The sequence below is a fragment of the Lepus europaeus genome, chromosome 10 (assembly GCF_033115175.1).
Source record: "Lepus europaeus isolate LE1 chromosome 10, mLepTim1.pri, whole genome shotgun sequence".
Lineage (NCBI taxonomy): Eukaryota > Metazoa > Chordata > Mammalia > Lagomorpha > Leporidae > Lepus > Lepus europaeus.
The window spans coordinates 113,360,682-113,374,678 of NC_084836.1; the positions used below are offsets into that span (position 1 = coordinate 113,360,682).

The 13,997-nt window shown below is 51.5% G+C and overlaps 1 protein-coding gene across 6 annotated transcripts in view; it reads left to right on the forward strand.

The window, feature by feature from the left end:
* The first annotated feature begins 4,574 nt into the window (after nucleotides 1-4,574).
* The window catches only part of NCOA3 (nuclear receptor coactivator 3), a 144,815-nt gene continuing 135,392 nt past the window's right edge, over nucleotides 4,575-13,997 (forward strand). For 5 of the 6 annotated variants that reach the window (XM_062204317.1, XM_062204315.1, XM_062204319.1 and 2 more), the window contains exon 1: nucleotides 4,575-4,675. The gene's annotated coding sequence lies outside the window, so the exon portion shown is untranslated. The remainder of the gene's footprint in view (nucleotides 4,676-13,997) is intronic. The other variant, XM_062204318.1, reaches the window with a different exon arrangement.

The window sequence follows — 13,997 nt, forward strand, 5'->3', positions numbered from 1 at the left end:
GTCTCCCATGTGGGTGGCAGGGACCCCAGTGCTTGAGCTGTTACCTGTGGCCTCCTTGCGTGGGCACCAGCAGGGAGCTGGAATCGGAAGCAGGGTCAGATAGGGGACTTGGATGTGGGGCTTGGATATGGGATCTGGCTAGCCAAGTGGCTAGGAACGGCTATGTCCAATGTCCACCCGCACAATCACTTTAATGTCACCCATGATTCTGTAGGTTGACTGGGCTCCGTGGGATGGTTCTTCTGTTTCAGGCTTCTTGGCCAGGGCTGAAGTCACCTGGAGCCTCAGAGACCGGACCGTGCCAAAGGGCTGACTCACGGCAGGCAGCTCGGCTGGCTCTTGCCTGGGATCTCACCAGGGCTGTCCAGTGCAATGTCTCCTGTCTCACCATGTGGGTGGTCTTCCCACGGCATGGCAGCTGCGTTCCAAGAGGAAAGAAGCGGAGGCTGCCAGTCATCTCCAGCCTCGGCTTGGAAGTCCCGCCATATTCCCACCAGCCAGTCACAGAGCCAACTCCAAGTCAAGCAAGAGAAAATCAAGTCAGCCACTTCCGGAGACGTCGTCTGTGGACAGCAGGGAGGGTGAAGGCAGTTATCTTCAAGACCATCTCCCAGAGCATGTCACTCGATCGGCTCCAATTGTTTTTTAAGATTTATTTTTTTTATTTGAAAGGCAGAGTGACATGCGGCTGGCATTATGGTGTAGCAGGTAAAGCTACCTCCTTTGACACTAGCATCCCATATGGGCACCGGTTCATGTCCCGGCTGCTCCACTTCCAACCCAGCTCTCTGCTGGTGGCCTGGAAAAGCAGAAGATGGCCCAAGTACCTGCGCTCCTGCACCCACGTGGGAGACCTGGAAGAAGCTCCTGGCCCCTGATTTTGGCTTGGCTCTGTCTTAGTCATTGTGGCTACTTGGGGAGTAAACCAGGGGATGGAAGATCTCTCTGTCTCCCTTTTTCTCTGCCTTTCAAGTAAGTAAATCAATCCATCAATCTTGTTTTTAAAGGCAGAGTGATGGAGAGTGAGAGAGAAGAGAGAGATGAGCTTTTTTTTGTTGTTGTTTTTAGTTACAGAGAGACAGGGAGAGAGGGAAATAGATTCCATCTGCTGATTTACTCCCCAAATGGCGGCAACTAGCAGAAGCCAGGAGCTTCTTATGGGTCTCTCACAAGGATGCAGGGGCCCAAGACCTTGGGCCATCCTCCACTGCTTTCCCAGGCCACAGCAGAGAGCTGGATCAGAAGAGGAGCAGCCAGGACACAAACAGGCACCCATCTGGGATGCTGGTGTTGTAAGTGGCGGCTTAACCTGCTGCGCTACAAGGCTAGCTGGACAGGGCTCTTTGACCTGCTGGCTTCACCTGCAGCAGGGCAATACCCACCCTCGATTTTAGAAAGTTATTTTGTTTTTATTTACTTGAAAGGCAGAATGAAGGGGGTAGGGAGAGATCATCCACCTGCTGGTTCACTCCTCAGATGCCTGCAACAGCCAGGGCCAGGCCAAAGCCAGGAGGCAGGAACTCCATCCAGGTCTCTTAGGCGGATGGCAGGGACCCAAGTTCTTGAGCCATCACCCTGCTTCCCAGGGTCTGCATTAGGAAAATCTTGAGTGAGGACCTACAGCTGGGATTCAAACCCAGCTATTCCGACATGGAAGGGATCCTAACTGGCCCTTAACCCCTAGTCCGAGAACTGGCCTCAGAATATGTATTTTGGACTTTATGTCTGTTTGAGCCAATAATTCAATTTCCTTTCCCTTTTCTTTTCAAGTATTTTTTTTTTTTTAAGATTTGTTTTATTTATTTGAAAGACAGTTACAGAGAGAGGCAGAGAGAGAGAGAGAGAGAGAGAGAGAGAAAGTCTTCCATTTGCTGGTTCACTGCCCAGTTGGCCACAACAGCCAGAGCTGCGCTGATCTGAAGCCAGGAGCCAGGAGCTTCTTCCGGGTCTCCCATGTGGGGTCAGGGGCCCAAGACCTTGGGTCATCCTCTACTGCTTTCCCAGGCCACAGCAGAGAGCTGGATCGGGAGTGGAGCAGCTGGGTCTGGAACTGGCGCCCATATGGGATGCTGGTGCCGCAGGCAGAGGATTAACCTACCGCACCAAGGCACCGGCCCCACAAGTATTTGTTAAGTGCCTTCTAAAGGCCAGGTGCTGGGGCAACTGCAGTGAACTAAACAAATTCTCTGCTTTTGTTCAGAGACAGAGATGGTTAAAAAAAAACTTGGGTGGAGGAATTCATTAGGAGGAACGTAAAGCATCGCAGTGTGTCTAGAAAACCTGCAGAGACCTGGATGACAACAGGGAGCAAGAGGAGGAGCAGTCCAGGGCCGGTGCTGTGGTGTAGAAGGGTGAGCCTCTGCCTGCAGCGCTGGCATCCCGCAAGGTTGCTGGTTCAAGTCCCGGCTGCTCCACTTTCATCCAGCTCCCTGCTAATGCGCCTGGGAAAGCAGGGGGGATGGCTCAAGTGCTTGGGCCCCTGCACCCACGTGGGAGACCTGGAAGAAGCTCCTGGCTTCAGATCAGCACAGCTCCGGCCGTTGTGGCCACTTGGGGAGTGAACCAGAGGATGGAAGATTCTCTCTCTCTTTCTATTTCTGCCTTTCTTTTTTTTCTTTTTTTATAGGAGAGATTTATTTGAAGAAATATTACAACATATAAAAACTACATAAAGTCTTAATTTCCACTTGGACAGTGGTCATTTGATATAATGCATAATAAAAAACTTTTAAAATCCGGAGCGCTAGTATATGTGCTGCCGAAGCGAGCACTATTTCTGCCTTTCAAATAAATAAATCTTTAAAAAATATACAGGCAGGTAAAGTGAATCTATGCAGATGAATTTATTAAAAAGAGAAGGCCAAAGGGAGCAGCAAGTGCAGAGGTCCTGAGGCGGGAAGAGGCCTGGCATGTTTAGGCATGCCAGTGTCCCGCCTGGGATGAGAAATGGGGGCTGGCGGTGGGGGGGGGGGTATGTTATTTGAGATCAGAGAGAAAGGTGGAGACCAGGTCAGTTAGTGTCTGGGTTTTATCTCAGATGCAATGGGATGCCATTGGCAAGTGTCCAGCTGGAAGTAGCGGGCTTTAATACATGGTATTTCGAAGGTCCCTGGGCTCCTGGGTGGGGAGTGGCCTGTCAAGAGCCAGAGAGAGATGTCCGGGGAGCACCTGGGAGCCAGGTGCAGCTGCTCAGGTGGCATTCTGTCCCTTCTCTGGATCTGAGCAGGCAGCACAGCATTTATTTGTCGGTTTGTGAGGAAGGGAATTCATCCACGCAGCAAATATTGACTGAGCTCTGCCGTGGGTGCTGAAGATGCATCCGGGGACAGACGAGAACAGGAGTTTGACCGAGCTTTCATGCTCGTGAGGAAGGGAGATCACAAGCAAGGTAAGCCAACAGCCATAGAGGGTGTTCCCAACAATCAGAGTGCTCTGAAGGGCAGTGAGACCGGGGAGAGGGATAGCAGGCCGGGCTCCGTGGTCAGGAACCTAAAACAGAGCAATCAAGGAAGGCTGCCCGGAAGAGGGGGCTGACATCTGGACGGGGAGAGGAGTGTGGGCTATGCGACAGAGGAAATAGCAGGTGCAAGGTGGCCGGGGGTGCAGCATGCCCAGGCCGGCCACGGCGACCCCAGGGCTCCGGGGTGGGGGCAGCACGCCCAGGCCGGCCATGCGACCCCAGGGCTCCGGGGTGGGGGCAGCACGCCCAGGCCGGCCATGCGACCCCAGGGCTCCAGGGTGCCGCACCTCCAGGCCGGCCACGGCGACAACGGCCATGCGACCCCAGGGCTCCAGGGTGCCGCACTGTGCAGTGAGCATGAGGAGGGAGTGGCTAAGGGCGGGAGGCAGCTGTGCGGGGGCTGCGCAGGTTCCCGCAGGGGTTTGCAGGAGACACGAACCTCACTGGGTTTCTACCGCCTGCCTCTGGCTGCCGCCCGGGGCGTGGGCTCCGGAGGCCGGGGGAGCCTTGAGGCGGCGGCTGCCCGGGCCGGGGGGCAGACGATGGCCGGCGGCGGCGCTGCCCCTTCGGCCTCAGACCCCGCGTCGGCCTCCGGCACACGATCCGCACGCACCCGGATGCAGCCGAGCCTCATCTGCCGCGTCGGGCTCTCCGCCCGGTCCCGGGGTCCGCGGGTTTAAGAACCCCGTCTTCGATGACGTGGTCCCGGCTGGGCGACCGCCGCCGGCCGCACACCCCGCGCCGCCCCGTTCCCTCAGGGTCTGGGCTTCACACACAATGGGCGCTCCGCAGACGTTCGGAGGCCAAGTATGAAAAAAATGAAGGGCAGGGCCCGGACCGCATTCCACTGCCCCGGACCCCGCACACGGAGGGGACCCACGCCGCCCCGAGGCTCGCACGAGGCCACGCCCTCTGCCGCGGAAGCCCGAGCGCGGCGCCGGACCCCGCGGCCGCGAGCGCAAGGCCCCCTGGGACCAGTAGTGCTGGGCGTGGCCGCGGGACTACAAATCCCGGCGGCCCCCGCGCCGCGGCTTCAGCGGCTGCCGCCTCAGCTCCTGTGCAGCGACGGCGGCGGCCGCGGCTGAGGCGGTGGCGGCGGCGGCGGCGGCTGTGGCGGCGGCGGCGGCGGCAGCAGCAGCAGCAGCGGTGGCGGCTGCAGGGTGAGCGGCGAGTTTCCGATTTAAAGCTGAGCTGCGAGGAAGATGGCGGCCGGCGGTGAGTGGAGATAAAGGCGGCGGCGGCGGCGGCGGGCGAGGCGCGGGGAAGAGGGCGAGTCCCCCGGGCTCTGCCGAGGCGCTGAGGGGGTCTCGGGGTGCCGGGGCCACGCCGCTTCCCTGCGGCCGGCTTTGGGGGTCCCCGCGCCCAGGGCTTCCCGCGGAGTTGGGGGGCCCGCTTCGCCCGCCCGTCGCTGAAGTTGGAGCGCCCAGCCCCGGGCGGCCCGCGTCCGCCGGCGGGGCTGCGGAGGGGCTGGGGGCGGCCGCGCGGACCCCCGCCGCAGCCCGCGAGCCGGCCCCGGGGTCGGGGTGGAGCTGCGAGCCGGCTCTGCTCCTGCGCGGGGGCATTTAGCGACCGTGCGAGCGCGAGCGGTCCTCCGTGGGACCTGCGGCCGGGGCGCCGGCGTGCAGGCTGGGGAGCGGCCGGGGGGCCGCTGCGGGCTGCAGTCGGGGGTCGCCGTCTTTATTAGCAGCGCTGCGCTCGCGCTCGGGGCCGGGCGCGCCTCTCGCCTCGGTCGCTCATTGATTCAGCGTGCGATGCTCGAAACCGACGGTCTCGCCCTTGCCTTTGCCGCCGGCCCCGGCAGCCGATGGGAAGCTCGGGCGCTTCCCGGGCAGGGCGAGGGCACCTGGGGTGGAAAAGTTAACCCGGGGAGCGGCCGCGAGGGGCAGGGGGCGTCGTCCCGGGGGCCCCCGGGCCGGCGGACTTGGCGATGCCCGGGGGGACGGGCTCGAAGGGTCCGAGATAATCTCGAAGTCTAAACTTTTTTTTTTTTTTCCCCTTCCTCCGCTTCTGAATGCGAGGACTTCCTTTTTGCAGTTTCTGAGCAGCGCTTGGGGCCAACCTGTTTTTGTTATTAAGCCGCGCAGCAACAGGAAGGCGAGCGCCAGCTGTCTTGCTGCAGTGGCTTTGAATGGAGGGTCGAGATGGGCGGCGGTGGGAGCCGGGGAGACTGCTGGCTCGCGTTGATTGCCATGCCCGGCCTTGGACCGGCTGACCGGTCCCTGGCCGCAGGGGAGCTCCGGCGGTTGTGGCAGCAGGTTGTTGAAGACGACCGGGGGAGGGGGGGACCCTAGGTCTTCTGCGAATTGTGCAAGCTCTGAAATGCTAGTGGAGACCTGGAAGTTGCGAGAACTGTTCGCGCGCGGACGCTGTGTTTGCTGAGACAGGTACAAAGATTGGAAAAGGAAGCCTCCCTCCTCCACTCTGAAGCGTGCAGTGCCCCCTTCTCGGAGGGATGCCTGCTACTAGTTTCTAGAGCATCCGAGGTCTTCGGGATGGTTATTTTGAGATGTTCAGTGGATGCACACCCCTGTTGGCAACCAGGAGCGGGGAAGTGGAATGAACAGAAGCAAGGGAAACTGTGATGGGGACATTGTTTTCTTAATGACAAGCCTGCTAGCTGTTAGAAACCCTTTCTGAATGGATTGTGATGTTGCCTTATCTGCTGATACCCTTGAAGAAATTACATTCTGTGGGGCTTCAGCAGGGAGAATTCTGCCAGGGCTCATTGTTTGCACGTGAGACGAATCCCGTGTTTGTTGCATGTAAGATGATATTGAACACTACGGCTGCAGTCAATGGAGGTTGCTTTGGGTCCTGCATTTCAATGAGCAGTAATGTAAATTGCCTGTGATCCTAAATTGCAGAGGTATTTTGTGTATTGATAGAAATAACAGCGTTTAAAAAAAGGCGGACGCTGCCGTTTGGCGTATAGAAGTACGTTTTGGAGATGGGATTGTCGACCAAGCGGGGAGGCTGTAGTTTCTAGAGCAGTTCCAGGCAATGTTTCTGCTAGAAAATATTACTTAACTACAGAGGTTTTGCAAATGCAAAACAACTTCAGCAAGGTTTCCTTTTTAGAAGTTTTAGAATGGCTGCTTTTAAAATTTACTAACAATTCATTAAAAATTCAGTGATATTTGAGCTAGGGCATTAGGGATGATATTAGGTAAACCATATTTTGAAAGTGATTATACTGTACATTTCCCTCCCATAGAAAATTATTTCTGTAAAGCACCTCCTGCCCCTTATGCAAATAAGTTTAAATTAATTCGAGAAAAAGTGAGTGAACCCTGGACCCTTTTTCTTTTTTGCCAGGCAGAGTTAGAGAGACAGAGAGTTACAGACAGTGAGAGAGAGACAGAGAGAAAAGTCTTCTGTCCGTTGGTTCACTCTCCTAATGGCTTCTATGCTGATCCGAAGCCAGATGCCGGGTACTTCCTCCCGATCTCTCATTCGGGTGCAGGGACCCAAGCACTTGGGCCATCCTCCACTGCCTTCCCAGGCCATAGCAGAGAGCTGGACTGGAAGAGGAGCAACTGGGACTAGAACCCAGGGTGGTGGCGCCGCAGGCAGAGGATTAGCCAAGTGAGCCCCTTCCCCCTCCCTTTTTCTAAGAGGTGTGTAAATAGTGGTTCTTGAGGTGGTGCCTAAGTAGTGCCTTCTGGGTCTTTTGAAGTAAACTTCCTTGCTATGTTAGGGACATGACGTTAAAGATAAATTTTTCTTTGACAAAGAATTCTATTATGCATTAGCAGTTTGATTCTAGAATAGGTTCTTTTAACTTGAATTCTGTGTTTTTGAAAAGTCTTTTCAAAGAATAAAAATGTCTTAGTTTAGACAATAGGGTAAGATAAAACATCCCTTTCTATTGTCCTCTTACTAATTGGTTGTTAAACTACATGGCTTCAGGACTTTCTGCATTTTTAAAACTACACAGTTTTAAACCTTGGCCAGAGGAGGAATAGAACTTCTGAAAACTTTTAATTTGTTGCAAGTTTAGAATGAGGATAGCCTCCAGTGGCTCCTCTTCTGCCTAGCGGATTGGCCACAATTGAATACACTTGTTACTCCTTAGTGCTGCCTGGGGCCAGAAGAGCAGAGTGGTTGCCCATGATGGAAGAGGTACTGTAGTTTCTCATGGGTTAAACCAGAGGTTTCCTGTACCTGTCTGAATTTTTTCTTATTGGGTGGTTAAAGCTCTGGATACGGAAAATGAGTACTGGAAATGTGGATAAACTTTGCTTATTTCTTGTAGTTCAACAGATTGGAAAAATAGGTGACTGTTGGTTTTAGGTTCTCAAGAATAGCACTGAGATGGAGTGCTGTACTATAATGTAGGCATTTTCTCCCAGTTTATGAGTGCTTTCTGGGGGAGCCTGGAACTCTTCCCTGGTTTCCCACATGGATGCAGGGGCCCAAGCACTTGGTCTGTCTGCTGCTGCTTTCCCAGGTGCGTGAGCACAAAGCTGATTTGGAAGTGGAGCGGCCGGGTTGGATGGGATGCAGGCAGCAGCTTAACCCACTGTGCCACAGCGCTGGCCCCGGGCTGTGTTTTAATGAGGCTTATTGCATCAGTTTATTAATGTTTGCTAGGTAAATGCATTTGGTTCATTGTTTTTCTGAGAGGGTAGCTGAATGATTATTTTTGAGTCAAGAATAGTTTATCCACAGCCCAACGTTATTTTCAGTCCTGTAACAAATGATGGAATCTACTTGAATTTAATCGCCTCTCCCTCTCCTACCTTCCGGTGAAGAGTTGTGAAATGAGGAGGAAAACGGCCAGCAGACAGCAGGAGCAGAAAGGGAGACTTGCGGGGTCTAGAGAGCCGATTTATCTGTGCACTGGATGATCGTAGGCTACAGACTGCCAGTTGCCACCTTGCTCGGCCTTAACTCGGTTTGGTAGGCGCTGCGGGCCTGGGTGGTATACGGCGGGGGAAGTCAAAAAGGTCTGTGCAGCTAACTGTAGTGAAGTTTGTGGCCTAGAGGCAGGGGAGAGGAGTCTGACCTGACCAGCAAGCAGGTTTTGCCTATATTCTAAAGGGAAACGGACTACTGTCTTTTCAGGTTTGCCTTTTTTCAGATTTTGTGTTCAGAACACCTGTCCACCTATTTTTTCTTTTTTGTGTTGGCAGGAGAGGCTGTGCCATTCTTGTCTGCTGTTGCTGTCAAGTGTCCGTTGATGCCTAGTTTCATGCCGAAAGGCTCTGAGTGGAGGTCATGCGGTGTCACTGTGGCCAGCAGACTGACTAGATGGCTCAGTTTAACCCTTGATTTTCTATGTAGGAGATCGGGAGAAGGGAGTGTTGGCCTGGGATCACATGGTAATGGCTAATCTGCTCCCTGGGGCTTTGCTATTGGTAGCTGTGGCAGCTGAGTTGGCATGGTGGATGGATGGATGGGAAAGGCCTGCAGAAGCCAGCATAATCCTCAATTAGGATAAGCCTTATGGTTAATTGAATGTTGAGTGTACAGGTTAAATCCCATTATAACAAACTCCAGGGGACTAGTGAAATTATTTTGTTGTACTGGGATTAGTCTTTATTAAATATTGTTTAAAATAAGTTAGTCTTTTTGTTTTTGTTAGAGGTGTTAGAGGTTCTGGAAAAAATTCTTTTTATGAAGTGACTTGACAAGTTGTTACTCACGGATCTTCCATTTTTAATGCTTTTACTTTTAAAGAGGAAAAAACTTGATGTTGAACTGAGCAGATAATTTCTTTCCCCCCGACATGTCTTGAGCAGCTCCATTTTTTTTTTTTTTTTTTTTTTTTTTGGACAGGCAGAGTGGATAGTGAGAGAGACAGACAGAGAGAAAGAGACAGGTGCTGCCGGTGCACTGCACTGATCCAAAGGCAGGAGCCAGGTGCTTCTGGTCTCCCAGGCAGGTGCAGGGCCCAAGCACTTGGGCCATCCTCCACTGCACTCCCGGGCCATAGCAGAGAGCTGGCCTGGAAGAGGGGCAACCGGGACTAGAACCCGGTGTGCCGGTGCCTCTAGGCGGAGGATTAGCCTAGTGAGACGTGGCACCGGCCCATTGTTTTATCTCAACAACCTCATCAGTTTATTAACATCACCATAAAAGTGTGGTCAGAAGTAATGGGAAGGCTGGCGCCGTGGCTCAACAGGCTAATCCTCTGCCTGCGGCGCCTGCACCCTGGGTTCTAGTCCCGGTCGGGGCGCCGCATTCTATCCTGGTTGCCCCTCTTCCAGGCCAGCTCTCTGCTGTGGCCCTGGAGTGTAGTGAAGGATGGCCCAAGTGCTTGGGTCCCTGCACCCGCATGGGAGAGTAGGAAGAAGCTCCAGGCTCTAGGCTTCAGATCAGTGCAGCTCTGGCCGTCAAGGCCATTTAGGGAGTGAACCAATGGAAGGAAGACCTTTCTCTCTGTCTCTCTCTCACTAACTCTGCCTGTCAAAAAAAAAAAAAAAAAAAAAAAAAGGTTCTCAAGTCTTAAGAATAGTGACTGACTAGTAGGCAGGAAGCCCGCAGTTGAACTGTGGCATTGTCTCTCCATCTCGCGCACTTGAGTACTTCAGTACAAAAGAGGAGAAAGCATGGGAGGGGAGGGAAAGGGTTTTAACAGCAACAACAACAGAGGCAGGGGCGCTTTGGGAGTAAGTATTCTTTGCTGTTTAAATGAGATTTGAAACCAAATTATTCTACTTTAGAGCAAACACATACCATAATCTAAATCTAAATTGATAGTTTTATAAGTGCAAGTTCATAATTCTTGGTGGAAAGAATAGCAGCTCAGTTTCTTTCTTTCTTTCTTTCTTTCTTTCTTTCTTTCTTTCTTTCTTTCTTTCTTTCTTTCTTTCTTTTTTTGTTTTTTTTGACAGGCAGAGTGGACAGTGAGAGAGACAGACAGAGAGAAAGGTCCTCTTTTACCGTTGGTTTACCCTCCAATGGCCGCTGCGGCCAGCGCACCGCGCTGATCTGAAGCCACAAGCCAGGTGCTTCTCCTGGTCTCCCATGGGGTGCAGGGCCCAAGCACTTGGGCCATCCTCCACTGCACTCCCGGGCCATAGCAGAGAGCTGGTCTGGAAGAGGAGCAACCGGGACACAATCTGGTGCCCCAACCGGGACAGAATCTGGTGCCCCGACCGGGACTAGAACCTGGGTGCCAGCGCCGCAGGCGGAGGATTAGCCTAATGAGCCATGGCACCAGCCGCAGCTCAGTTTCAAAACAGAACTTAAAAATATTCTTCATGTGAAAATTGTTCCTCTTTTGGTACCTGATCCATAATCGTTACTTTGGAAAGAATACTTAGCAGTGAAGGATTCAAAGTAGTTTGTAAGCTTGTGCTGCTGTAAGATTTGGGCAGATCAGTGTCTCTGGGTCTGTTTTTAAATTTATAAAACAGAGGCCGGCACCGAGGCTTAACAGGCTAATCCTCCGCCTTGCGGCGCCGGCACACCAGGTTCTAGTCCCGGTCGGGGCGCCGGATTCTATCCCGGTTGCCCCTCTTCCAGGCCAGCTCTCTGCTATGGCCCGGGAAGGCAGTGAAGGATGGCCCAAGTCCTTGGGCCCTGTACCCACATGGGAGACCAGGAGAAGCACCTGGCTCCTGGCTTTGGATCAGTCAGATGCGCTGGCCGCAGCGGCCATTGGAGGGTGAACCAACGGCAAAAAGGAAGACCTTTCTCTCTGTCTCTCTCTCTCTCACTATCCACTCTGCCTGTCAAAAAAAAAAAATTTATAAAACAGAGATATCATTATCCAAGATTGCTTGTGTTAGAAAATTCTGTGGGGCCGGCACTGTGGCACAGCAGGTTTAACTGCCATCTGCACTGCCATCCTATATGAGCACAGGTTTGAGTCCTGGCTGTGCCACTTCCCATCCAGCTCCCTGCTAACGTACCTGGGAAGGCAGTGGAAGATGGCCCAAGTGCCTGAGCCTTTGCACACACATGGGAGACCTAGAAGAAGCTCCTGGCTTCAGCCTGGCCCAGCCACCGCTGTTGCCACCATTTAATGAGTGAACCAGTGGACAGAAGATTATCTCTTTCAACTTCTGACTTATAAAAAAAAAAACTCTTTAAAGAAAATTCTGTAAACTTAAGGAATCATATAGAATTGTAGAATGGTCTTTAACTTAACATTTATTGACCAAATATTTATATGACCAAACGTTTATTGACCAAACATTTATATGACCAAACTTTTATATTACCAAACATAATGAATTCAGTTCTTTATGTGAGATTACAGTGTAAAGTCAGGTGCAGCTTTCAGAGTGCTAGTCATAAATTGTTTTTGGGGCTGGCATATAGCGGTTGGTAAGACTCCTTTTGGGATGCCCACATCCATATCGGAGTGCCTAGGTTTGCACCCAGGTGGTGATGGGTCTCTGCCATCCACATGGAGACTCACATTGAATTCCTGGTTCCAGCTTTGACTGGGCTCAGGCCCTGCCTTTGTGAATATTTGGAGAATGAATGAGTGAATGTGAGCTCTTTTAAATAAATCAGTTAAAGAAAATACAGGACAGGATGACTGAACTACTGACTTTACCATAGTATGTCATAAATGGGTAAAACATCTCTGTCACATACACACTGGGGGGGATTGAACCCCAATATTCTAGGGCAGGGAAGGGGAACCACTGGCTCATAGGCGGTTAAGGCCCGCAGAATCCTTTGGTGTGGCCCTGTCAAGGCAACCTTAGGCTGGATTTGAAATTCAATAAATCTGTAGCAGGCTAACTTTAAGTTGATAATTTTGTATGGCCTATGAAATGATGTTATAAATATCCAAAAGGCCCTTGGCAGAAAAAAAAGGTTTTCCACCCAGTTTTCAAGAGTAAGAAAACAAAGGAATTTTTTTTCCCCTCAGTAAAGTTGTCATTGGTGAAATGGATTATTGAATTTAAGTCACCCTGTAGAGTAGCTATATCAGCTTGGTTTTATTTGCAGATTGGAATTTGGCAACTTCATTTGAAAATGTTTTAAGGATTACCCAGCGTTCTCTTCACCAAATTGTGTTTTTAGTCTGTATACCAAATGACTTTGTGTCCACTGCTGTTGGAGTATTTGGCTGCATCTAGGAGAACGCAGCTCCATCAATGAGAGAATAACTGCACATACATCTTGGAAGGCCGGTTGTTTCCTCTTGATATAGTACGGCCAGTTTTAAAACAATTGCATTGAGAATCATTAAAGAGGAATTCAGGAAGTACTTTCAAAGTTCACAACCACTTCTAGGCTGGTGGAAGCCTTAGGTGTATGGATCCCACATTAGGTAAACCTGTAATCTGTAACTTGCACAGTAACCGCAGGTATTTCTGTTCTTTCTCCAAAGTATAAAATAGTCTCCACATGATTTTTTTTTAAGGATTTTTAAAATGTATTTATTTGGGAAGTAGAGTTACAGAGAGAGGGAAAGAGAGATGCTGGTTCATTCCCTAAGTGGCTGGGCTGATCTGAAGCCAGGAGCCAGGAGCTTCTTCTGTCTCCCACGTGGGTACAGGGGCCCAAGTACTTGGTCTATCTTCCACTGCTTTCCTAGGCCATAGCTGAGCTGGATCAGAATTGGAGCATCCAGGACTTGAACCGGTACCCATATGGAATGCTGGCGCCACAGGTAGAGGCCCAATTCACTACGCCACAGCGCCAGCCCCCTCCACATACAATTCTTTAAGCTGCGTAGCACACCACAATTTGGCCTTAAACTTTAATTTGCTATTCTGTGGCTGTCCCATTCCCCATATGCCGATGTATGATGATTTAGTATTTATTAAGCTTTTACTGTTTAATGCACTGTAAGAATTAACAAGGTTTTTGACCTCCAAGGGTGCACAACCAGGTACCCAGCATTACTTTAATACAAAGCAGTGTGCCCTACATTGCTTTTACCTCTGAAGATGGCAGACCAGTTCAGAGGAGGAAAGGGGTTACTTGTGACCAGGTTATCAGGTGCAGGACATTAAAGAATAAGTTTTTTTTTTTTAAATTTATGTGGGCAGCTCAAGATGAGCTATTAACAAAGCTCAGTGGGTGCTTTTGATTTTTTTTTTTTTTAAAGATTTATTTTAAAGTCAGAGTTACACAGAGAGGAGAGGCACAGAGAGAGAGAGAGAGAGAGAGAGAGAGAGGTCTTCCATCCGATGGTTTATTCCCCAACTGGCCGCAATGGGTGGAGCTATGAGAGAGAGAGAAAGAGAGAGAGAGGTCTTCCATCCGATGGTTTATTCCCCAACTGGCCGCAATGGGTGGAGCTATGCTGATCCAAAGCCAGGAGCCAAGAGCTTCTGGGTCTCCCACACGAGTGCAGGGGCCCAAGCACTTGGGCCACCTTCTACTGCTTTCCCAGGCCATTGCAGAGAGCTGGATCGGAAGTGGAGTGGCCAGGTCTCAAACCGGCGCCCATATGGGATACCAGTGCTTTGGCCAGGATGTTAACATGCTGCACCACAGTGTCAGCCCCTGAAGAATGATTTTTAAAAGGGGCTGGCTTTGTGGCACAGAGGTTTAAGCTGCTGCCCGTGATATGCACATCCCATATGAGCGCTGGTTTGATTCCTGGCTGTTCCATTTC